We start from the raw sequence: 24,876 nt of genomic DNA on the forward strand, positions 1-24,876 counted from the left end.
ACCACTTAAGAACCACTTAAACAATTCTTAAGAATGAAATATTCTTAATTTGGACTTTACTTTTACTGTTTGGATTGTTGTGTGTTTTGAAAAATTGATTATTTAGAATCAAGTTATGTTGCACTTCAGTCTTTAAATAATTAACCTAGTATATATGTAACAATATATGATGTTTTCCATGGTGAGCTTAACATCAATAACAACATTTATTAAAAAGGCTAAAATAATTTCTGGTGGTATTATCTGTACATTAAAATTTTGTTTAGTCACAATCTTTCACTTTTCACATTCTGGACAAGCAATGGTCATGTATCCTAGCAAAAGATGTTACATATATGCATAAGCGTAGTCAGTAGCATATGCCTTTTAAAAAATATCAAACATGCAAAGAAACAAAAATAAGTCCAAAATATCTGTATTACATCCAGAAATGCCAAGTTTGCAACCAGTATTTCTCATCCATAACTATGGCACCCTAAGAATACCTGCATACATGCAAATGTTTCTCTGGGATCAGTAACGCAACAGGGATTGCTTTTTCCTTCCAGTAACAGATTGCTGGGAAATACCAAACATGGCTTTTGTCGAGCCCCTTGGGCTCGACATGCTCGCTGGGAGGGAGTTCCGGTCGCTGCCTGCAGCCCGCAGCCACAGCCGAAGCCGCGCCCGACAGCTGCTCGGCTCTTAACAGTTGATCCGCGGCCGAGGAAAGCTACCAGGAACCTCGGCCGACATCGCTTAGAGCCGCCCCTGCTCTCACAGCTGATCGGCGGCCGGCTCAACCAGCTGCTCGGCGGCTAGCGAGGACCCCGGCCGTCAACACCCGGGCCGCGCCTGCTCACACGGTTGATCGGCGGCCGGCTCGACCAGCTGATCGGCGGCTAACGAGGACCCCGGGCGTCAACACCAAGGCTGCGCCTGCTCGCACGGCTGATCGGCGGCCGGCAGTGGGCCTCGTCACGCATGGGGAAGCCGCGCCAGCCGTAACAGCTGTGCGGCGGCTTGAAACGGGTGTGAGCCAAGACACCGGGTTGGTGGAGGGGAGCACGTTAGGGATTCCAGGGGGTGAGGGGGGGAGATATTGTACTTACACCTTCTTACGCGCTGTATGGACTTTGGCGCCAGAGGCGGAAGCGGGGCATGGGGCGACAGGATGGAGGGGTGGAGTTTTACGCAGATGCTGGTCGCATAGAGGAAGGTGGGGCTGACGGGTGGGGCTGTCGGGTGGGACTATTACCCAATTAGTAAAGACATTTAAAAGGAGCGTTGGGACGAGTGGTTCCCAACGCTGACTTTATTCATGTTTAGAGATCCTGCTATTAAAGGTACTCTTTCCAGTCATCCGTACTTCGTCGTGGTTTTTCCCGTGTGCTTGTTGATCCGGCGAAGACGAGGAGTTGACAGCTTTAAGAATTCCAATGTTTATTACAAATTTTTCTAGATGTGGTTGGAAAGAGGCCTAGAAATGCCAGCACAAATACATCATACTTGCTGAACGTGCACACACAACTAATTACAATCTTCAATTATATGTGATATATCTAGGGCTTTTTTTCCCCATAGAACGCTCAGAATGGCATTCCGGCAGCTTTTTCTGCACACACACACAAAAAAGCTGAAGGAAACTGTTCCAGACAGCCAAATTCTCCTCAGGCAGCCAGGTTGCAGAGTAGCAGAATGCATCGCAGCGACAGGCCTTCAGATGGCTCAAATCGAAGGAAATGCAATCCGTACAAGCTAATTTAAAAGTGGGAGGGTAAGAAGGGCCGAGTGTGAACAGGTTGCTTAGCAACCTGCTTAAACAGTCTCTGTTTCTTTCAGTTCCTGGTGCCTTGCCTTTTTTAGGCTGGGAAGTTGAAAAAAAGGATAAAAAGAAGGCAATAGAGTGCTATCAAGGAAAATGTATAGATATAGCCAGCAGACATTTAGGGAACCTTTATTTTTCATACATTGTTCGAATTTTGTTTTAATGCCATGGTGATACACAATCAAATGTAGTCAGTCTTTTTTTTAATCCCAAAGCATCTGTTCATTAAATACAGTATAACAAAGTTTGGATGATGGGATTATTTTTTATCTAAGGATAACTAATGATAACAGCTCTTAAATCTGTTGTTTTGTTTTATTTTTGCACAATTTTTTTTATAATTTGCATTTGCATTCATTTACAAATAGAATATGTTGTTAAAATGTATTGGTGTTGAAATAATTAGTGCACCAATATACCTAAAACCAGTTTATTGCATTTGGTAATTGTACTTAAAAAAAATCTCATTGACCTCCCGGATAGACTACTGCAACGCTCTCTACATGGGGCTGCCCTTGAGGACCACTCAGAGGCTTCAGCTGGTGCAGAATGTGGCCGCGCAAGTTGTGATGGAGGTTTCCCAATACTCCCATGTAACACCTCTTCTCCGCGAGCTGCATTGGCTTCCAGTTGCCCTCCAGGTGAGATTCAAGGTGCTGGTGATGACCTATAAAGCCCTAAATGGCATGGGTCTGGACTATCTTTGGGAGCACCTGCTGCCAGCATCAACTTCCCATCGTCCTATGCGCTCCCACAGGGAGGGTCTCAGGGTGCTGCCAGTCAGGGAGTACCAGCTGGCGGCCCCCAGGAGGAGAGCATTCTCAGTGGGCGTGCCTGCCCTCTGGAATCAGCTGCCGGTGGAACTCCAGATGGCCCCCGACCTTTGCTCGTTTTGCCGGGACCTAAAAACTTGGCTATTCGAGCTTGCCGGCCTGGACTGAGGGTTTTTAAGGTTTTAATTTTCAATTTTTGGGTGCTATCTAATTTAATTTTTATTTTAACTTGTATATATTGTATTGTTTTAATCTGCCCTGTAAACCGCCCTGAGTCCCTCGGGAAAAGGGCAGTATATACATCTAAATAAATAAATAAATAAATAAATAAATAAATAAATAAATAAATAAGTAAATAAATAAATAAATAAATAAATAAATTTGTAATTTGGCGGCTTGCTTTGTGGGCTTTTGTTATTAGATTTGTTTAGCTTGCTTCGCAAAGGCTAGCAATGGGTCTAAAATACTGACTTCCTTAGCTTTTAATCCTGTCACACAAATATAATTAATTTTACCCCTTATCTTTAGTCTATTACCTCCATTGAGCTCTCTTTGTGAATCAATAGGCCTGGTTCAATGTTTCCACTTTTCGTAATATCCAGGGGTTTCATGAAACTTTCTGTATTTCTTTTCCTGAGTTTTATTCTTGTGATTGGGGGGAGGGGATATAGTAAAAAGTATTGGAGGGGTGCATTCTTACTACATTGCCATAGCTGTCTGTACAATCCAGGCAGCCACCAGAAAAGAGTTTAACCTTTTTAAAAACTGTTTTGTGCCATGTACAGGGAGTTGTTTAATGACCACAGTTGGGATTGACAACTTGATCCTTAAGCAAAGCTGTCGCTAAATGAAACCATGACTGAGCTTATGATCTTATTTCAATTTTGCTTTGCTTTACACAACTGCTCTTGGAATATTTTCTTTACATGCATGCAATATTGTAACATTTAAAGTATCTTAAGAACTGATAAGGAGCAACAGGGTGCCATTTTTTCAGGGGAGGGGCTAGCCCTGGCATCATGGGTAAGAGTTGTCTTACAGGGACCAGATTACTTCTCCCTAGTAAAATGTAGAGGCAGAGCTACTACTATGGGATGGCTATACGAACAGCCAGAAGAGAGGGAAATTCCCACTGTGAATTTTATGCAGGAAGAAGCCACCAATCTGAAGCTTACAGAAAGAAAAAAAATTGAATCTTTTCAATCTATCTGCCACAACATCCATGACAGCTCTCTTTTACTGAAACAACTTCATAAATGCTAGCTGCATTCACAAAGAATAGCCAAACCTTGAACTGGAGCATCCTATTAGATGCACATTTTGCCCTCCTCTCCATTTCAGTTTTCAGAAATATTTCTGGCTCCTTCTGGCACCTAGAGAATGAATTAGGCAGCACCCACTCTCTGTTTGTTTTTATGTTCATGAGTCCATCCAGTGGACGGTTGCCAGGACCTGCCCAGCTGGCTGAATGCACTTATTACTACGTTCAGTGGTCAGCATGAGTTCAGTTCAGCAACTGTAGATTTGCTCCTGGAGGGAGAAGCCTTTAAATGATTGAAAGGGTCGCTATGCGCTAGCCATAATAAATCATTTTCAACTATTGTACTCAATTACTGTTCTCATTTTTACTGTTGGTTATTGTTCTTAGTTGTGATTTTCTTCTGGGTACTGTTCTGAAGTCTTTGGAAAGGAACAGCATGGTATAAATAAAAATAAAATAATTCAAAGCACAATATCCCCAACAAGAGAAATTTTATTTATTTATTTTATTTTAATTCCATTTATATCCCGCCCTTCTCCGAAGACTCAGGGCGGCTTACAAGCTTAGCAGTAGCCTTCATTCTATGTATATGCCTGCTTATTAGGGCTTTCACACACACCCCAAGCGGCATTATTACAAAGTCAGCTTAATTTCCCACAACAATCTGGGTCCTCATTTTACCTACCTCGGAAGGATGGAAGGCTGAATAAACCTTGAGCCTGGTGGGATGCGAACCTGCACTAATTGCAGGCAGCTGGTGTTACTTAAGGAGGCATTAGCCCACTGCTCCACCAAGGAGCAGTGATGCATCAGCAATGATGGCAAACCAAAATAACCTCCTCCACTTTCCACGTGAGACTCAGACACTAAGTGCAGCTCTTGCCAATCAAACTGCTCAGCGCCCCTGTCACCTGACCAGCTGCACCCTGTTCAAAGCTCTCCCTTGCCCACAAGTCCCCCGAGGGACTGCCTCTTGCCCGCTGAATCTGCATGGGCAGGAAACAAGAGCTCAGCCCAGGAGGCTCAGCCTTTGTCAAAAGAAAAAAAAACTGAGGGCTGAAGGTGTTTTTCTCAAGGCTCCGACTGAATCCAATCCAAGACACATTCTTTCCATCTCGGCTTTTGCTCAGCTATGGCAGCTTCTTCCTTCTGGATTTGCAGGGACTTTGGGACCGCCCTGGGGCTCTTGCTTGTAGTCACAGGTATGGCTTCTTCCATCTCCTTCGGCTAAATCCATTGATTAAGATGGTTTAAAGTCCTAGGCGGTTTAATGGTGATTGTTGCCTTTTTAAAAAAGTGTTTTCCTCCTTCTCTCATGAGCCTAATAAATAAAAACTATGTTTACTGGGTTTTCTAAATTGATGCCATTCAGATGCTAGCGCTAGAATTTCCATACTGCCAAGTTGACTAAGATTGGTATAGTTAAGGCATGAAGAGGATACCATGTTGAGAAGGCTGATCTGAATTCATAGTAGGCTGAGAATTGGATCCCAGGTAAAGATTTGGTTTATAAATAAACAAGGTGCACAACCTGAAACTCAGCTGGAAGAGGCAGAGGGTGGTTTTCCAGTTATTCTGCAAGATTGGAGGAAAAAGGTACAAAAGAGGGAATGGGAGGGCTAGAAATAAAACTAGATTAACAGAGGGATCAGCAGAAAATTCTGCTGTGAATTCAATAAAAGCAATACAGTAGCAAATAAGAGGTAATGGCATCCTCTGTTACTGAGCATGCTTTATTTTAGAAATGAAGTTTTACAAAACTGCAACCAAACACCTGTAACCATATTCTACAAAAAAAGGATGGTCTTTTCCCAATAGTAGAGAGAGTGGGGATTTTGGTGGGAGATGGAAATATCTAAGAGGGAGCCCAGGAGCTTCTTCATCCACCTCCCATCCCCTACCCCAGAATTATTCAGGGGAAATTTTACAGAAACAGGAAATAAAATTGTGTTCATTGAGCTGTGTTACAAGAACTGCTACGCTTCCTGTCCAGCTGCTTTGAATGTGGAGAGAAGCTGACACGTTGGTGTTTGCTTTCTAAAATGGGAAACTTTCTTTTCTATCATCTTTTCTATCACGGTGCGCACAGGAACTCCACAATGCAATCCTAGCTATGACTTCTCAGAAGTAAGTTTTTTTAAGTGCAAAGGAGTTTCTTTCCGGCCTAATAATATTGGACTCAAGCTACCTGGCATTTCACATTTTACCTTTTAGTAAATGCACAAATAGGATTGACCAGATTTCATTTTCCTGGGCAGAAATTAATTATAAAAAGGATGCAATCTTTAACCCCCTCCAACCTGAACTGAAAACGCATGCCTAAAGCATGATCAAATAACAAGAAGTAAAAAGGTAAATTTTATTATATTATTTCCTGTAATATTTTTTAAAATAGTTATCCTGTGGAAAGAATACACTGTTTTAGAAAGATTGTTATGAAATAGATTCACACATTACACTAACTCATGTTGTACTTTATCATGAATTGTTGAACAAACCACAATTGTTGGGTTCATCCAGGACACTAAGGCAAAATCAAATAATATTATGGCTTAGCATGAAGCATGAACCCATCCAATGTTTAGGTTTGCAGGGCATATTAAGCCATAATATAGCTAGTTGGATTTTGACTTAACATATGCAATGAATCCAGTCAATTGTAGTTTATCAGTAAATCATGGTTAAGAAAGTACAATTTGCAAATGTACCATAGTGGGCAATAGGCCGTGAGTCTTGAAAACACAGAAAGTCAGGAGTGCGAAGGCTCTCTTATCTTTAAAGGTATGAATACTCTAGTCTGCAAAACTTCCTTGCAGACTAAGGTCCTCAGTTTTGGATTCAGATCTCACTTAATCTCTTCCACTTGCTTTTCTCAGGGCAGCACATCCAATCAGCCAGTTTAGCATGCTGTCCTCAGTCCATGAGATGACACAGCTATGTCAGTAGGATGCAATCAACTTCAGGAGCAAGAGGGGAGAATGTGCAAGGCAAGGCAAGTTAAGAGGCAGAGACTGGTGGGTTTTCTTATCCATGAGAAAAACATCCAATTGCCCTTTTGGGGCTAAGAGAAGAGGCAAGTTCTGACAAATGGATAGAAGTGGAGGACTTAGCTGACTGTCAGAAGCTGATTGGGTGTTATTCAGTTGAGTAGGAGAGACTGTCCTCCCCAGCTTTCCTTAAATCCTCTAAATATAACTCAGATAGCCACCTGATCCCAGGTATTACATGATGCAAGTGTTCATAGAATGGCTGGGGGTTGAGTTGTCAACAATTAAAATGCCCTGTTGGGTGCTTTTACTCTTGTGCACTGCCTATCATTGGGGACTGAGAGGCAGGACATTCAGTATTGCGCTTCTGCTGCTGAAACCTGTATGGGTGGCCAAGCTTCGGAGGAAGTACTATTCAGTTCTACTCAGTGCTTTTTTTGTAAAAGAAAAAGGCGCCGGAACTCACACATGTCATACAACGCACCTTGCCTACCCTACAAGGTTCCATCCACAAAAGGTGCCGGAACTCCGTTCTGAGCGTTCTATGAGAAAAAAAGCCCTGGAACTTCTACTGAGCCCTCCCCCTCCTCAGCACCTGCCAATTTCCTGGGTTGCCTGCAGTATCTGAGTTATAGGGAGGACATCTCTGAAAAACCTGCTGCCACCCCTGCAGATTTGCTGACCCAGTTCCCCTGTTCATGACAATGAAGGTTGAAGTAGCAAGGACTGGTGAGAAAATTGGAGGAAAGTCAACCAGCCCGCTAATGTATTTGACCGGCTGATAGTTGATCTCCTGTTTTAGCAGCCACCACATGTGTGATCTGTTAACTGGGCTGCCAACACACCATGTAGAGAACCTGGGATGGAAGAGGAACTATGATTTCAAGTACTCTCCCCACCATGTGACGGCCCCATTAGCCACTTCAGAGAATGTGCCCAGATAGACACCAAACCTTCAGCTCCTTTTTGTATCATCAATTCAGTTGTCCCCAAGGTACATATGAAACATGTTAATAGCAACGCTCATTTCAGAGAACATGGAAAATACCACTTTAGCTTTGATGGTTCAGAAAAACCTGAGATCACCTAGCCTTGACTATGAACTGGGGTTAGAGAAAGTCCATGACGAAAGATTGAGGGCAATAGAAGAAGGGGACGACAGAGAATGAGGTGCCTGGATGGAGTTACTGAAGCAGTAGGCGTGAGCTTAAATGGACTCCAGAAGATGGTAGAGGACAGGAAAGCCTGGAGGAACATTGTCCATAGGGTCGCGATGGGTCGGACACGACTTCGCAACTAACAACAACAATAATGACGAGTAGAGAAGTCCTGAATAACCAGCCAGCTACCCTCCAGCAGAATGTAGGTAGATGTTGAGCAGCCCCTGTGGTTTTTATTAAAAAGCCTTGATCTTGGTCTACATAGTACACTAAGTCATAAATTAAGGCTTGCCCATTAGAGGGACTGGCTTACACAACTAAATAAAAAAAATATTTAGTTGAAGATTCATCCTCACATCTCCTCATTATGCCCTGATGAGAGCTTTAATATGAGTGCCTTCATGAGGTTTGCCTTCCTATCATTCTCCACTCACAGAGGAAGCAACGTATGGTGTTTTCAGCAGTTCTAGTTTTAAAGTAGGGCTTCTCCCAGCACAATATTTCCCATGGATCTCATCTTAGATGCAGCAGATGCTATGGTCAGGGGTGGTGGCCTACCTAGTTTCTTGACCCCATTAGACTACTACAGATTGCTGGTCACTTCCAGGACCTCCAGGACCATTTTGGTTTGGGTGGCAGAAGATGCCAGACCCCTGGCTTCCACAAAGACATCTGCATACATAAGGCCTGGCCACAACTTTCCAAAATGATCACTTGTTGTCAGGCTCTACACAGGCTCCTCATTTATACAAGATGGCCCTCGGTAAAATAGTGTTAAACCTCAATGTATTTCAACCCCGTGCTCCAAAGAAGTTGAATTCAAATCAAGAAAGGCTCTCTCAGCTTTGTCTGCTGATTCTGCCACCAGTGAGTGCATTACAGGTTTTCCGTTGTTTTGCTGACAAGCAATTTCAAGTAGTTGCTCAGGCACCTGTGGCTTGGTTTTGCCCCATACCTCTGGCCCTTTTGCACATGCATACAAATCACAGTGCACGTGCAAAAAAAGTTGGGCTTTCCACGTAATTCTGCTTTCACCATTCTGCCCCCCCAACTCTTGCCTCCTTACTGATGTCGCTCTTTCTGTTGTTTTTACTACTTGGGGAAACAACTTTTCATCTTCTCCACAGGCAGCATCTTTACACTGCCTATCACAGGCATGGCCATTCCCTTGCAGTCTATATGAAGATGGAATTTGATCATTATCAGTTGTGCTTTCTTCTTCACCCTGCACATCTCCTCTATGGCCTACCTGATTGGCTATTTTGGACATAGGCTTCATGCGTGACTTGGAAAACTTAAGAAGAGGGTAAAGTCCCTCCCTCAGGTGATATTAAGGACAGCAACATGTGGTTGGAGATTTTTTTGGAACAATAATCATGCTTGGTGATGGTGATACAAATGAAACTGAGAGAATCCATGTATCAACTTCTTTATCTTGCTCCACATTGAAACTCTAAAGAGAACATTTGCCACCCTGGGTTCTGAGTCAGAATAAGGCTTGTCTGTTGTGGCCGGGCAATTGATGCCAGTGGACTTTTCTTTGCAGCTCAAGGGCTGGAGGGAAGCATGTTGACATGGCTGCCTATTTATCTGTCTTGGGGGACGCACTGAGTCTTCTTGTTATATCCTGCCAAACACCAATTTCTATCCACTCTAGCAGCCTTTGTCAGACTGCAGCGAACCCTGGTTGGAACTGCTCAATCTTTGGATGTAACATTCAAAACATCCTGCTTCGCCAATCATTTACACATCCAAAGACTATTGAAAGCATATCCAGCATCAAAATTTATAGAAGTGAATTTGGGAGAGGGAAATTGTAGTGTATGCTGTTAAGCACACACGGAAATGCCAGCACAGCAGGGGGCTGGACAGCTCCAGGCTATAACCGCTTTGGCGGGAAAGCCTGAATAGAGCAAGTCGTTGACAGCCCCAGGGCATGGTCAGCTCTGGCGGGAAGCCAGGGTTTAAATCCATTGGCCACCTGCACTGGCGGGAAGCCCAGGTTCAAATCTATTGGTCACCATTCACCTGGGCAGGTATAAGAGATGCCAGGTAAACCCCTTTGCTCCAGCTTCATTCACAATCCAAATAAAGAAGTAATACCCAGCTCAAGTGTCCGTCTCTCTGTGCGACCACGCGACATTGCAGAAATGTTGCTTGATTTTTTCTCTCCATTTGTTTAGGTCATTCTGCTTGAAGGCACAGAAGACAGAAAGAAAATCAAACAGCCCCCATTCCAATTTTAGTTGAAGAGGTAAACTGGTTCTTTTTCAAACCATTTTTTTCTCTTTCCCCAGGTATGACAATCACCAAAGCTTCTAGTGAAAGAAACATTTCTCAAAAACAAGGTATATGTGTACTTTCAAGATAATATTGTCTTTCACTTCCTATTTCTGAAATTCCCTTGCAATAATCTTTTTTCCAAGGTTGTGTTACTTGTCACTTGTAAAATAATTGCCAGGTTTTGATCACAACAAGAGTTGTATGGCTGCTATTTTTGGAACAATTTAGCTTCTGCAAAACAATTCAATGTTCACATTTATATCACGTCACTGGGTGCCTTATAGACCTTTGGCTGTTTATCCATGGACCAATCCAAGGATTGTGTTTTTACTTGGATTGTGTTTGATTGTCAGTACCTTCTCTCCCACATCTGGCTACCTTTTCATCCAAAGAGACTTGAACTCTGTAAGAGGATGAGCCTTTCAAATCCCAAAAAGCCAGCCTGAACTGAGAAAGGACCAACCAGCGCCTGACCCTATCCAGTTCCCTGCTCCATATGTCAATCTCACCCCAATGGTGAAGACAAAGCAAACTAGGTTAGGAGTCCTAATCTATTGTGCTCTGTAAATGAATGAAGACACAAAGCAAATATGTCTCCCAATCAAAACTAGGTCTCCCCACTCTGGAACTCTCCAAGGGTGTTGGGAAGTCTTCGCCCAAGACCTTCTTAGAAAAGGAACAACTCCACACCTCCAGTGAAGAATTGACAAACTCATTCCTCTAGTCAGGAATTAGTTGGAACTTGATACATGCTTTAATAGCTTATCTAGAGCAATCTATCTTCCTAGTCTAGCATGGTCCAGATAATGGCTGTGTGTGATTAGCCCGTTAATGCAGCATTTCTAGAGGGAACCTATCTGGGGAAGATTGGTAGAAGGTCCAGTAAAGATATTTACCCTTCTTTTCCATCCTGTGCTCTATCTTTCTTTCTTTACTGTGGGTTTTTCTTCTTTTACACAGATACAACCACTTTCATGAATGTGTTAAATACACGTTTCATTGCTGCAAGAGGCGGGGCTCGAATTTCCCTTAGCTGTTCTTTCGGCTCTGTGGCAAGTTGGCATAGAGAGAGTGAGCAGGACAAATACCAGGAGATTATGAACAGTTCCAGAGTCCATGTGACCAGAAATAATTCAACGGTAATGATACAGATCGACAAACTCCAGCACGCCGACAGTGGTATCTACCACTGTATGATCAAGGACTCATTGAAGCCCTTCTGTGGTACTGAACTCAAAGTCATGGGTAAATCTTTAATCTTCTAAATATTGCCCTCTCTGATGCTATATGCTTGGGTATTGCTATCTATGGACAATACTTCTTGGACAAAAGTCCATACATTTTATTCGCAGAGAAAAATATACCAGCTAATATCTGGGACTCTGTCAGTTCAAACTGGCAGCCTGTCTTAGCTGGATGAAATGCTATACAAGCTAAGGATATTTAGCTTGTATACACACATGCGGTACCTAAACCACATTACAGGATCTGGATTCTGCCCTGCATGTAGTACAAGACTATTTTCATTTGAAAGATGGAAATGAAAACAGTGATCAAAACTGGAAATTTCTGTCAATGTAATCCTAGGGCAGTGGGGTACGCAATCACTTTATGACAAGCAAAACTGAGACGTCAGGAGGGCTCCTCTTATTGTTTTAAAGGTATCAGCACCTATGAGCAAGTGCAGAGTCGGCACAAGGTGAAAGATGCTATTATCTTAATCCAGACAATTCTTCTTGTCCTTTTTATAAGCATACCGGTCTTCTTAACCCAAAGGAAGGTGAGTGAGTGGGACTTTCATAATAGCAGTTCAGTTGGGGCCTTGACTGACCACTAGACTGTAACCATGATCTTTGATATGAGTGCATGTCATTGACTTCTCCCTGAATAAGGGAAGGGCTTTGGGGCATATTGAAGCACTGCAGGAATATACTTCAAGACAGTGGGACTGCTTTCTCAAAGTGGAATCTGGGGAGAGCTTTCCTGCAGACTCAACCCCAAGGAAATGCCACTAGTAAGCATCTGAGGGTGCACTTTCTTATTCTCAGACCCTCTCCTCTGGAACAGTGGACTCCAGATACAAGGGTGAGATCTTTCTTATTTTTATTCTGGAAAGCTATTGAGATCTGGCTCTTCTGGAGGAAATTTGGGGGGAAAGCTGATATTTCACTGATGCATTGTGCCAGCATTGTAATATGTCTGGCATGATTTTGTTTCTTGTTTCATGTTCTTCTATATGTGAAAATGAACAAATGTAAAATATGGACAAATAAATGATAAAACACTTGAAATACTTCAGTAACATGCAAATTGGCAAATGATTATTTGAAGATTATTGTCTCCAGAAGCAACAAATTGAGCAAACTCAAATATGCTTAAATCAATGAAGGCTGAGAAAACTCATGCTTCCAAGCTTGTTTCTGAGCCATGGGTTCCTCCCACCTCACCCCTGGCTATGGATGACATAGCCTGATCCCTGCCATTCTCCAGATTTATTGGACTACAGTTCCCATCATGAACAGACACTGAAACAAATCCTCAAAATAGAAGCTTAAGTGACGGGCTGAGATAAGGTCAAGGATGAAGCATTTATTCTTTTGAAAAATATGAACATAAGGCCCAAGCAGGAAGATAGAGTAAGAGGACCTTACAAAGATGGCAAACAGAGTGCATTCTTGGTTTTGCCCCTTTTGGGAAGAAAAATCAGATCTGGTTCCATCACATTTCATCTAAAAAGATCTTCTCCAATTAATTAGCCTTTTCTATAGTCCCTCAATAAAGAAATTTGGTATTTTTAATAAAACATTACTAAATAAATAAGCTCAGCAAGAAATAAAAAAGGACTTGAGACGAATGAGTCTCAAGTGATTATCAGAAAAACATATCAAGCTAATTGAAGTTTGATTATATATCTCTATGTCATTTTAGGGTGACAGAAAAGATGCCTCTGGGGACGAACATACTTACGAGGTAAGCTTCAGAGTGAGAGATTCTTGGTCTTAACCACATAAAAATGTATGCATTTTTCTTCATATTCCATACTGTCCTATTGTCTTTGGGCCAGAGGATTGTAGCCAGCCATGAAGAAGTCTCTAATTTATATGCAGAAATGTTCAATTCCCCTCTTCTCCATGTGGGGCTTGGAAAAAAATCTATTTGGAACTCTGGGGAGCCATTGCCAGTTAAAATAAATAATTTTGTCTTGGATAGATTATGGATCTAGCTCAATACTGTACAAGTCAGCTTCTTTCATTTTTGACTTCTGGTTGAACAGCCCACCAGTCAAAAACTAGACTAGATGGACTTTTTATTTCACTGAAGAGAATTCCTTTTATGTCCCCATAGGACATTTTTAAGGGACGCGGTGGCTCAGTGGGTTAGGACACTGAGGTTGTCGATCAGAAGGTCAGCAGTTTGGTGGATCAAATCCCGAGTGCCGCGTAGCAGAGTGAGCGCCTGTTACTCGTCCCAGCTTCTGCCCACCTAGCAGTTCGAAAGCACGTAAAAATGCAAGTAGAAAAATAGGGACCACTACGGTGGGAAGGTAAGAGCATTCCGTGCTAGTCATGCCGGCCACATGACCACAGAGACGTCCTCGGACAAGCGCTGGCTCTTCGGCTTTGAAACGGAGATGAGCACCGGCCCCTAGAGTCGGAAACGACTAGCATGCATGTGCCGGGGAACCTTTACCTTTACCTTTAGGACATTTTTAAGCAGCTCTTTTACTGGCATGCAGAAAGAACAAAATTGAGTTGGACAGCATATTTCTACCACCACCACCCCCACAACAAAGTACTGCTGATACTTTCAGTTCATAGGCTGATTCCATTTTTGTTCTTCAACAGGGGCTGACAGTTGAACTAGCTGATACGTATGAAGACATTGGTGCTTACCAAGACAGACCAGAGAAGTGGGATTGGGGGAGCATCCATGTGAAGAATGAGAAGGCTAGCAGCTTGGTCAACCACAGCTGACTTAACCAAAGGGGCACCAATTCCTGGGGCAACCAGGTTCCACTATAAAAATTCCACTCCAGAGCAGCTTTAAAAATGTGCTTATCTCTTGCTTGCAGCCGATCTGCTAGAAACTACTAAAAAGCAGTATTCACAATCTCCAGATTCCCTGGGACAGCTGAGTCAAGGACATACAAATGGGGAGAAGGGAGAAGACAGGCAGACTCAATAAAAATAAAGCAGAAAGAGCTGAGAAGAGAAATGAATGTGTAAGTAGATGGGCTTTCTGGCTTGAGTTTGCTCTATATTCCCTTCCCCAAATGGCACCTTCTTAATTGGTTTCCCGCTCTCACTCATAACTGGCTAGGCAGCAAAGGATTGAATCTGATAAACTAATATCTAACATCACATTACTTCAATTTCTTTAACTCCAGATTGTCTGGGAGTGGGATTACTGTTCCCAGAATTCCTTACCACGATGGCTATGGTGAAAGTATCTGGAATATATTAGCTATAGGACACCATGTTTCCTACTGAGATTTATAGTTTTTTAGTTAGGATTTTTCTTCCTTAGGCTCATATTAAAAAAATGTTTCTAGCATCCTTATAAAAGAATTTCAAATATATTTGCTGAACCTTTCAAAATAATAAAAAGTTTAATACTATTTTTTAACATTTTGACAGCATATTATTTCTTTGTTTCAGGAGCATGAAAACAATGTATGCAAACATTGTGTGTTTTCTAATTTCTACATTACAGAAATCTGAAAATGTAATATTTTTAGCTTAATATTTATTTATTTATTTATTTATTTATTTATTTATTTGTTTTTATAAACCGCCCTTCTCCCGAGGGACTCGGGGCGATGTACAGAATAAGGTAGGTATACAGAATGAACAATAGTGAAAAAAACAATAGTAAAAAACAAACTGGGATAATATGCATAACCAACTTCTTAGGAATAAACTTTTCCATCTGAACAACAGAACTACTTGTAAATAATTGTGTCTTTGGTCTATAACAGCTCCAGGTGCCCTCCAGCTGGGCTGATTTTAAACAATCAGCAAGGCCAATTGCCAAAGCTGGGTGAAGATCACAAGAGTTTATTTCAAACACACCTGGAAGGCACCAGGTTGGAAGAACGATGTATAGTAAGGGCTGCAGAGGTTTTTATTTTTGGGTGAACACATCTATCAATGGGAAGGTTGCATTTTGAAAACAAAAATATTTTTAAAAAACACTTTTTGAAGTAGAGACCTAGTCACTTTTGGCAAGTATAGATGCTTTGCTAAAAATCAATCTGGTCTGTTTGCGTATAATAATAATAATAAACCTTTATTGTCAAAGTACAACATGTGTACATTGAGATTAGCTGAGCCTCCCCCCGTGCTCTCTCCCCCCAACACACAGTGACAACAAACCCTCCATCCCACCACACTATGTGAACCAACTACACCACACACTGGCCTCCCAAGTCAATTCTGCATAAGATTATGTCCCATTTAAAAGCCTAACAGCCCACGGATAAAAGCTATTTTTCAGCCTGTTGGTACGGCTGGCTATATTCCTATATCTCCTACCGGATGGTAGGAGAGTAAAGAGATACCGTCCAGGGTGTGAGTCACCCCTGAGAATCTTCCTCACTCTTCCAAGGCAACGAGCCCTGGCGATGTCATCCAGTGGTGTCAGGGGACAGCCCACAATACAGAATTATATATACCTATTTCCAGTATAAAAATAGTGAAAGGCTTGTTATGATGTCACAACACAAGCTCCACCTTTTGTACTAACGTTGAACAGATGAATATCTAAGTGTCAGAGCTTGCGTTGCGATGGTTTGCAAATTTAACACCTACGTGTCTCTTGTTTCCAGTGAACGCTTGAGGCAGGAAATACTGCAAGCCATTTTCCCATTGCTTGACCAGAAAAAGTCCAAAAGAAAACAATAACTGAGCCTGTATTATCCTTTCATACTTGTTAAGGTTACCCTGCCACTAAACACTCTTCACATCAAGAAAGTGGCAATTCGAAGCCACATTCCACATATAAAACACGTATACGGTTGTTATCGAGACACTGCCCCAAATGTCCTTTTAACTGTTACAGGGATGCTCAATTTCATACTCTTTGGGACATGTTTTTCTGCAAATTACTGACTGGAACCGTTTGCTTCCTGTTTTTTTCACAAAGCATAGCTAAATACCTTCTCTTCTCAGAAAAGGAAAATGGATGTGGGAAGTGGGGGACTGGGGTAAGCAGCCTCATGCACAGACAAAACCAGAGAGTAAAAACGTTAAATTTTCACAATTCAGTTTCAGTTTTGCCTTTTCTACTCTGCTTCTACCTCTGTGTATCTTTCTAATGGTCAGATATGGGAGATTTCATGCTATACCGTACAATGAGCGTCTCTGCATTTGCGGAGCGGCAGAGGTAGAGGACCTGGCTCACATCCTATTTGACTGTTGTCTGTATAAGAGGGTGAGAGACAGGTATCTTGGTCTATATACCAAACGAATGACCCATTGGGATCCCCATATCGAAATAACTTACCTTATGTCCGGCCAGAACTTGAAAATAACATTCAACGTAGCACAGTATTTGAACAAAATGATCCAGTTAAGATCTGCATATGTGGGACTGATTGGGGTAGATTGTAAGGGCGACTCCGAAATATAACGTTACCATATTTTATCTATATCTTAAATTTGTATTTTATTACTATTTTAACTTAAATTGTATTTTAATTCCATTTTAAATTGTATTTTATCAAATTCCATTTCGGATTGCTTTTATCTAGTTTTGGTGACGGTTTGTTGCTGGAACTTTGTACTTTGATATGGCGCAAGGGCTAATCAATAAAGTTGTTGGTGTATCTTTCAATTTATAATGAATCTCAAAGCTGGGGTTCAAATTCAGCTGCATTTAAAAGTCAATGTCAATGTCCCAATATCTGTAAGAACTTAAGTTGACCTGAGCCAGGTAGACCCAGAGCTACCTATGACCATCAGTTACAACAGTCACTGCAGAGGCAGTATCCTGGGGATCTCAGATAGGAAAATGCTATTTCCCCACTTCATTTTTACAATCCCCTGCAATCCTCAGTTAACTACAGAAGGGACAAGAGACTGGCCAATTGGCATAGCTCTATGGAGCAATAGGAAGACTCAAAGTCATCTCTTCCACTATGACCCAGGTAAGCAACAAGCAGTAGTTCCTCAGCAACTATTTTGTGGCCCTGCAGCTTTTTCAGACCATTGCTTTTAAAAACATATGGAAACTGAATTCTGCAACAACAAATAGGAAAAAGATATGGATGGAAGGAAGACCCTCCAAATCATCCTCACTGCAATCTTCAAGCGTCCCCCACCCCAAAAATGTGGTTGATCCATGGATAACAAAAGGTTGTACAATGATTTCATTCAATCAGGTGAATGAATGAACGAACCTTTATTGTCAAAGTACAACTATGTGTACATTGAGATTAGCTGAGCCTCCCTCTGTGCTCCCACTCCCCAACACACAGTGACAACAAACCCTCCATCTTACTACACCATGTGAACCAACTACACCATACACCGGCCTCCCAAATCAATTCTGCATTAAATTCACAAAAATTATTTCTCAGGCTTTACCACAACAGCACTTTCTGAAGCTACATTTTTAGAAGTTCCAGCTGAAAGGAGCCCTTAAATGTTCAGCACTGTCCTTTGGTTACTACTCAGGATAAGACCCTTGCATGGCTGTTCCCGCACCCCCCACTCCAGGCTTTTACACCAAGGTTGGCTCTGACTGCCACAAGATGTTCTGCTCTCCAAACCTTTAAGCTCATGGCTCATTATGAGTATGAGAAGATGGGCCATTTTTTTAACCGTAAGTATACATTGTGTCTCCTTCCTCTGGCAGCTTTGTCCAGAAAATCCCTTCTGAGTTTTAAGCAAGCGGCCACAGCCAAAGGTCCAGAATGCAGCCACCAGTCTGAAGGAGACACATACTGGATTTATTCAGAGGTAGACTTGTGTTATGTCCCACATGATGAGGCTCGATCTAGCCTCTGAAATAAGGGATATGACTGCATCCTTCTTAACCTGATCTTTAATTTAGTTATTTAAAACAATTGTGTTCCATTCTTCATTATTACCTAATATTTTGGAGTAGGAATAATAAATTGTTTAAGGATTAAATACAAAAAATGAGTAAGACATTGGCTTAATCATACCTAAAGCAGACTTATAAAATCAGTGAGATTTAAAATAGTAATTATGATTCTGTCTGATTAATTGAACTGGTCAATTTGCTAGATTCTACAATAAACTTGCTCAGATTCCTGATCGATGGAGTCCATGATGGCGATTGGAGCAGCATCTTGCCATATTGACTGGGATTCCTTTTGACCTGTACAAAAGGTGCTTTCTAACATGAACCTTTCACTTGTGGGTTCAACCTATGACCCTTTTGGTTCCTGCAAGGGGGCATGTAAGGGCATGATGAACTAGATCTATGAAGTTGTTACTGCTTGACTTCAGGAGAGGTTATGCAAACAGTCTTGAAGAAGGCTGCAACGCACTTCTCCTTAAGAGGCATTCTCAGAATCTGGCTGTGTTTGATAACTATAATGGATTAAATATATTCTTTCCTATTTGGTTTCAGGCTCAGGCATGGAACTAAGTGGCAAAGCTCACTCTAGTTCAGTGTTTCTTAAACTTTTGTTTCAGGGAGGAAGCAACAGGTGAAGCTAGAAAAAATAACTTCTAGTACCTGAGAATTAGCACAGGGGCCTTCAGGACTGTCTGCTCTCTCCATTGCTTTTCTCTCTATTTACAAATGACTGCATCTCAAGAAAACCAGGAAGGAGTAAATTTTGTCTAAAAAAATGAAGGAAGAAGAGGCAGCAACACATACTACTGTATAAAAGATAGCCGAAGCTAAAATCTATTTAAAAAAATAAAAAAACAAAAACAAAAAATCTGACTCTGGTAATAGGCATAACAATTAGAAGTATTTACTGCACAAACATCTCCTATGTTTACCCATAAAAAATCAAGAGCCATGTAGTTCCAAATAGCAATTAAGAGATACAGATGTTGGTATTATCCTAAAGGCATTGACTGTAATATGGGCATAGATAACAAGCAATGCAGAAATAAGGAGAAGGGCAATGCCAACTGAATAACCCCAAACCATTTATAAGGTCACATTGTATAAGCAGCAGGTCTACACATCCAAAATTCTCTATTCTTTGGAGTTTTTCTATTTTTTCAATGCAGCAGAGATGTTAAAAGTCCAATTTCAGTATTTCATATTCCCGACAAAAATGACTATTATGTGGGTAGACATGTGATCTACACAAGAAGTATAGATCTTCATGAGTCATCCTAGTGACTGAGAAATAAGATGCATCAAGAAAAAATGGTGCCATGTAGAGATAAGGAACTCCCAACAAAAAGTGATGCCCTCTGTGATGGAACAGTATGTAACCATCTGGCCAGAGCATATACTTAAGAACTGTGTTAGAGTATTTAGCATTTACAGGGTTAATGTTGTATCCTTAGCAGAATTGTATGTAAGAACACGTAGCATTTACAGGGTTAAATGCTATTTCCTTAAGAGATGGCTTCTGGGAAATGTAGTCTAGTTGTTAGTAAATCTTATAGCTTATCTAGAACAGTGGGAGGAGTTTCAAAGTTTATTGCAGAATATCCTGGCTACGTGCCTTTGTATTATCTCTCTGCATAAATCCAAGGCACGAGGCTTCTTCACTGTGTACGAACATGGGGTGAATCTACCTTTATTTTTTTGCACTGCTAGAATGGACAGATATGCTCACGAACAGATGAACCTAGCAGCAAACGTAAGTCTGCCTAGGATTCCTGATCAATAAATATTTGTTTAAAACTGTTCTGCAGAGCTTATGCTATCTGGACAGAATTATAATGCATCTCTAATTCATGGTTCCACAATACCCTCCGTAAATGGTGTATGTTAAAGAATTTGTTGTGCAGAGGTCTCCTTGTGCTACCAAAGAGTTGCACAGACAAGGAAGGGTACTGAGAGCAGTAACAGACACACACAGGAGTACACTGAGTTGTAAAAGCAAAAAGTATTTTACTTTTGAGGTGGTGTAAAAACAAACATGCACAGTCAAAAATAAACAGTCCAAGTCATACACAATAGCAACAGTCCAAGGAGTAATCCAAACTACAAAGTCTTCTTACCAGTCCAGAGGTCAATACACAGTTCAGGTTTACAACAGTAGTAAACCAACAGCAGAGCAAAAACAGTAATAGTAGAGATCAGTGAATTCAGAGAGAGAGAGAAGCTACGTTACTAGCTTCCTCTTATGGCCATGAGAACACTTACACACCCATTGGCCAATTAACTTCTTAAAGACATAGCATTATGGTTAATATATTTTCAACCCAACATTGTAGGCTAACACCATATGCCTAACAGTGTACACACTCAGAAATCTGCCATCTTACAACAAAGTTGAGGACATATTAATTAAGAAAAATAACCTTCAAAGTCAATAGGTGATCTTGGTATAATATTAGCCATCTTGTTTAGCATGTTCCATGCTATGCAGTTCCTCTATTCTACGGAGCAAGAAATCCTTTTGTAGAAAGAAAATGTAAATGCAAGGGCAATTGTCCCCACAAGTTACTACCCTCATAGTCTGCTATGCGCAATCTTCAGAGATTATTCCCTGGAGGTTCACTTAATGGGGTTTTTCTTTAAGATGTAGTTTGCCTATAAATATATTTTAAACACATGGAACATCAACAATAAACATAATCAATGAAATCATATTATTATAGGTAATCCCCAAGTTATGAGCATTCACTTAACATTCATTTGAAGTTATGTGACCAGTACCCCCTAGTGTTTACGAGCAAATCCCAAAATTATGAATATTACAGCACCACAGCAGTCTTTTGCCCTTACGAGTTACTGCAGAGGCTCTGCAATATTCACCCTATTCCCTTCCACTCCCCACAACTGCTTCCCCCTCCCTTCCTGCTGTGCTGGACTCACTTACCTTGCAAAATTTGTCTCCTCTGTGCCGCAGTTTCTTTCTCTTTGAGGGAGAGGAGAATCGGCTTGGAAATGCTTTTCACACCGACAGTGGAAGCTCCTGGGTGCCGTAATATTGCGCAAGTTCAAAGACAAATTCTCTCCAAAAGAGATCATGGCCCCTGGAAACTTCCATTCTGAGTGCGGGGAGTATTTGCTTTGTTTGCATGCCTATGAGGCAAAGTGTGGAATTGGAATCGGCCAGGTGCAGGAAGCCATGCCACCTGTGGCCTGGGTGCGCTGCTCACTCGTCGACGCCAGCCTTGATCTGAGGGCAGGAACAAATCATTCAACTGAGTGGGGAGGCATTGCAAGGTGAATCCCCTTGCACCTGCGTCCAAGATGCTGATGGCGGCAGCAACAGCCACCTGAGCAGCTACGATCTCCCTTACCCAACCAGCCAACCAGCCGCCTGCCTGACCTACTCCTTGCTTGACTGGTCGGTGGCACAAATCCTGACTACTCTTCTCCTTGTCCTCCTCCCCACTAAAGCAGCAGTGCCAGCTTCAGTTTTTCTGCTCTGTCCAAAAGGAAGAAAGCGGAGGTGCAAAGCAGGATTGCTCTCAAGAAGACACAGGTGCACTGCTTGCTCGCATGTGCCAGCCTTATTGAGAACAATCCCTAAAGTGGCTGGACAGACCACTCGAGACAGCTGGTAACCTTAACACGTTTATTAGAACAGAGCAACAGGTAACAGGAGCACTTGGCTATTTATAGTCTGGCGCCGGTCGTTCGGTCCAATCACTGGCCGGTCTTTTTCCCGCTTCTCTTCCCCTCCAATCAGCTTTGCGGTACGTTTGACAGTTCGGTTCCTCGTGCGGGCGGCTTGTGTTGCTTTGACAGCCGAGAGCTGTCAACTAGTGCGCCTGCGTGGGTCGGGAGTTTTGACAGCTGTCAAAACTCCCTCGTGTTCAGCTGTCAACGTTTTACCTCATGTTCGGCTGTCAAATGCTTAACCTTACGAACCAATAATGTTAACACATTAACTGCACTATATAACTGAACTATATACATATAATACACCCCTTCCCCTTCCCCTGGTTCGTTTCCACCCCCGTGTGTTTGTTTGTTACTTCCTTCCCACTCGTAGTCCCGTAAGTATGCTGGTGCTTTCCGCAATCGGCTGGATCGTCGCGGGGGAGTCTCATTTCCGGGTTCTGGTTCCTCTTGAGGTTGTAGTGGCTGTGCCTCTTCGGCAGGTGGGATACTTGGTATGAAGGAAGGTAAAAGGGGTTGTTGAGGTGGTGGGGGTGTAATTTGTGGTTTGCGGATACGTAGTTGATCGACGTGCCGGCGTAATTGGCCTTGTGAGTCCGAATGAATTAAGTATGAGACGGGACCGGTTTGTTTTATTATGACCCCCTGAATCCACTTTTGGTTGCTGGTGTAATTCCGTGCCCAGATGGTTTGGCCTGGAGAGAAGGTTCGTGGTAATGGTGTTGGGGGTTCTTGGTGGTTTGATGTTCTATCAGGGTGCAGACGGTCTAATCTCGTTATTAGTCTCCTGCCCCATCGCAGCTCAGCTGGCGTTTTTCCGGTGGTGGTGCCCGGTGTGGTGTGTTGGGCTAGGAGAAATTGACTAAGCCGCTGGTGCCAGTTCCCTTTTATGAACTTATTAAGTGCTTCTTTAGTGGACCTTACCATAATTTCTGCCATCCCATTCGTCGATGGGTGGAATGGCGCTGACGTCACCAGTCTAATACAGTTCCTCGAAGCGAACATCTGAAATTCACGAGAAGTGAATTGTGGGCCATTATCAGAAACTATGACGTCTGGAAGGCCATGTGTTGCGAAAACTTTTCTAAGTGCTTGTATAGTGGAGTATGATGTAATTTTATTTAGGGGAATCACTTCGAGCCATTTAGAAAAGCTGTCAACTATTATTAAGAAATTCTGCCCTCGTATCGGTCCCGCAAAATCTAGGTGGATGCGGGACCAAGGATTTTTTGTCGTTTCCCATCTATGAACTGGGGCGTGGGGTGGCTCGCTTCTCGTTAGTTGGCAAGTATAACATCCCCCTACGTGTTGTTCTATGTCCTTGTCAATCCCAGGCCACCATACATAGCTTCTTGCAAGAAGCTTCATTTTGACCATCCCTGGGTGTCCCTCGTGGAGGGTTTTTAATGTTTGTTGTATGTTTGTGTGTGGTATCACCACCCTGTTTCCCCATAATAGGCAGCCTAAGTGTGAGGTTAGTTCTAATTGTTTGGAAAAAAATGGACGGAACCTTTCCTCTGGGCATTTGTGTGGCCATCCCGTTGTGACCCATCGCAGGACCCTGCTGAGAGTGTTATCCTTAACGGAGTTGTCAGCAATGATTTTTGCTGTGAGGGGGCATTCTGGTAATTCATTGATAGCCAGTATGTCACCGGCGGGGGCTGGGTCTGGGTCGTAGCGCTGTATTGGAAGCCTGCTTAAACAGTCTGCATGTCCTAGTTCCCTGCCTGGCTTGTATATCAATCTGTAAGAATATGCTGATAAAAAGGTTGACCAGCGCAGGATTCTAGGGGATAATATTTGGGGGGTTGTTTTATTCCAAGTAAAGATGCCTAATAGGGGTTTGTGGTCTGTGAAGATAGTGAAGGGTCTGCCGTACAAATAGTCATGAAATTTTTTAACCCCGGCAACGATGGCCAGAGCCTCCCTATCAATTTGAGCGTAATTCCTTTCTGTTTTAGTTAGTGTCCGGGAATAGAATGTGATGGGTCTTTGAGTGTCGTCCTGGTCTAGGTGGCTCAAGACGGCTCCTATTCCATATGGAGATGCATCGCACGCGATGCAGACAGGGGTGTCCTCTTTGAATAAGGTGACAGTGGAGCTTTTGCAAATGATGTTTTTAAGTGACTGGAAACTATTCTCGTGTACTTTTGTCCAGGTCCAGGGACTGCCCTTGTCTAATAATCTATGAAGCGGTTCAGCAATTGTAGCCTTGTGGGGCAGAAAGGCGTGATAAAAATTTAATAGTCCTAAAAACGCCTGAAGTTCTTGTTTGTTTTTGGGGCTAGGGGCTGCTTGAATAGCTTTTAGTTTGTCATTGGTAGGGTGGATGCCTTGGGCATCGATTTTGTATCCGAGGAATTCCGTAGACGGAACTCCTATAGAGCACTTTTCTCTCTTTAGTTTAAATCCGGCAGTTCTGAACCGGTCTAGTACAGCTGACAGCCTGTCAGCTAAAATGGCTTCTGTTTCTCCGGCGATGAGTACATCGTCAAAATAAGGAGAAACCCCGGGGATTCCTTTTAAAGTTTTTTCCATGATACTTTGAAATATGCCTGGGGCTGCCGAAATGCCAAATTGCAGTCTTGTCACTTTAAATGCTCCGCGGTGTGTGACAATTGTCTGGGCGACCGCAGTGTCATCTGTCACAGGCAATTGCAAATACGCCTGCGTGAGGTCTAATTTCGCAAAAATGGCGCCTGAGCGAATAGAAGCTAGGACATCCCTTACTGCTGGAATGGGGTAAGAATGGGCATTGAGCGCTAAGTTCAGGGTCCCTTTATAGTCAGCGCATATTCTAATTTGTCCATTTGGTTTTACTGGTGTTACGATGGGGGTTTCCCAGCTGCCCCCGTCAGTAGGT

The 24,876-nt window shown here is 42.4% G+C and overlaps 1 pseudogene across 1 annotated transcript; it reads left to right on the plus strand.

The window, feature by feature from the left end:
- The first annotated feature begins 4,905 nt into the window (after nucleotides 1–4,905).
- On the plus strand, nucleotides 4,906–15,079 carry LOC308678334 (B-cell antigen receptor complex-associated protein beta chain-like; annotated as a pseudogene). The gene is made up of 6 exons (XR_014028811.1): nucleotides 4,906–5,043; nucleotides 10,286–10,336; nucleotides 11,232–11,516; nucleotides 11,933–12,051; nucleotides 13,200–13,241; nucleotides 14,117–15,079. The product of XR_014028811.1 is annotated as a B-cell antigen receptor complex-associated protein beta chain-like (transcript).
- Nucleotides 15,080–24,876: the final 9,797 nt, after the last annotated feature.

This window comes from Vipera berus (genome assembly GCF_964194415.1).
Source record: "Vipera berus genome assembly, chromosome: Z".
NCBI classification, from domain to species: Eukaryota; Metazoa; Chordata; class Lepidosauria; order Squamata; family Viperidae; genus Vipera; species Vipera berus.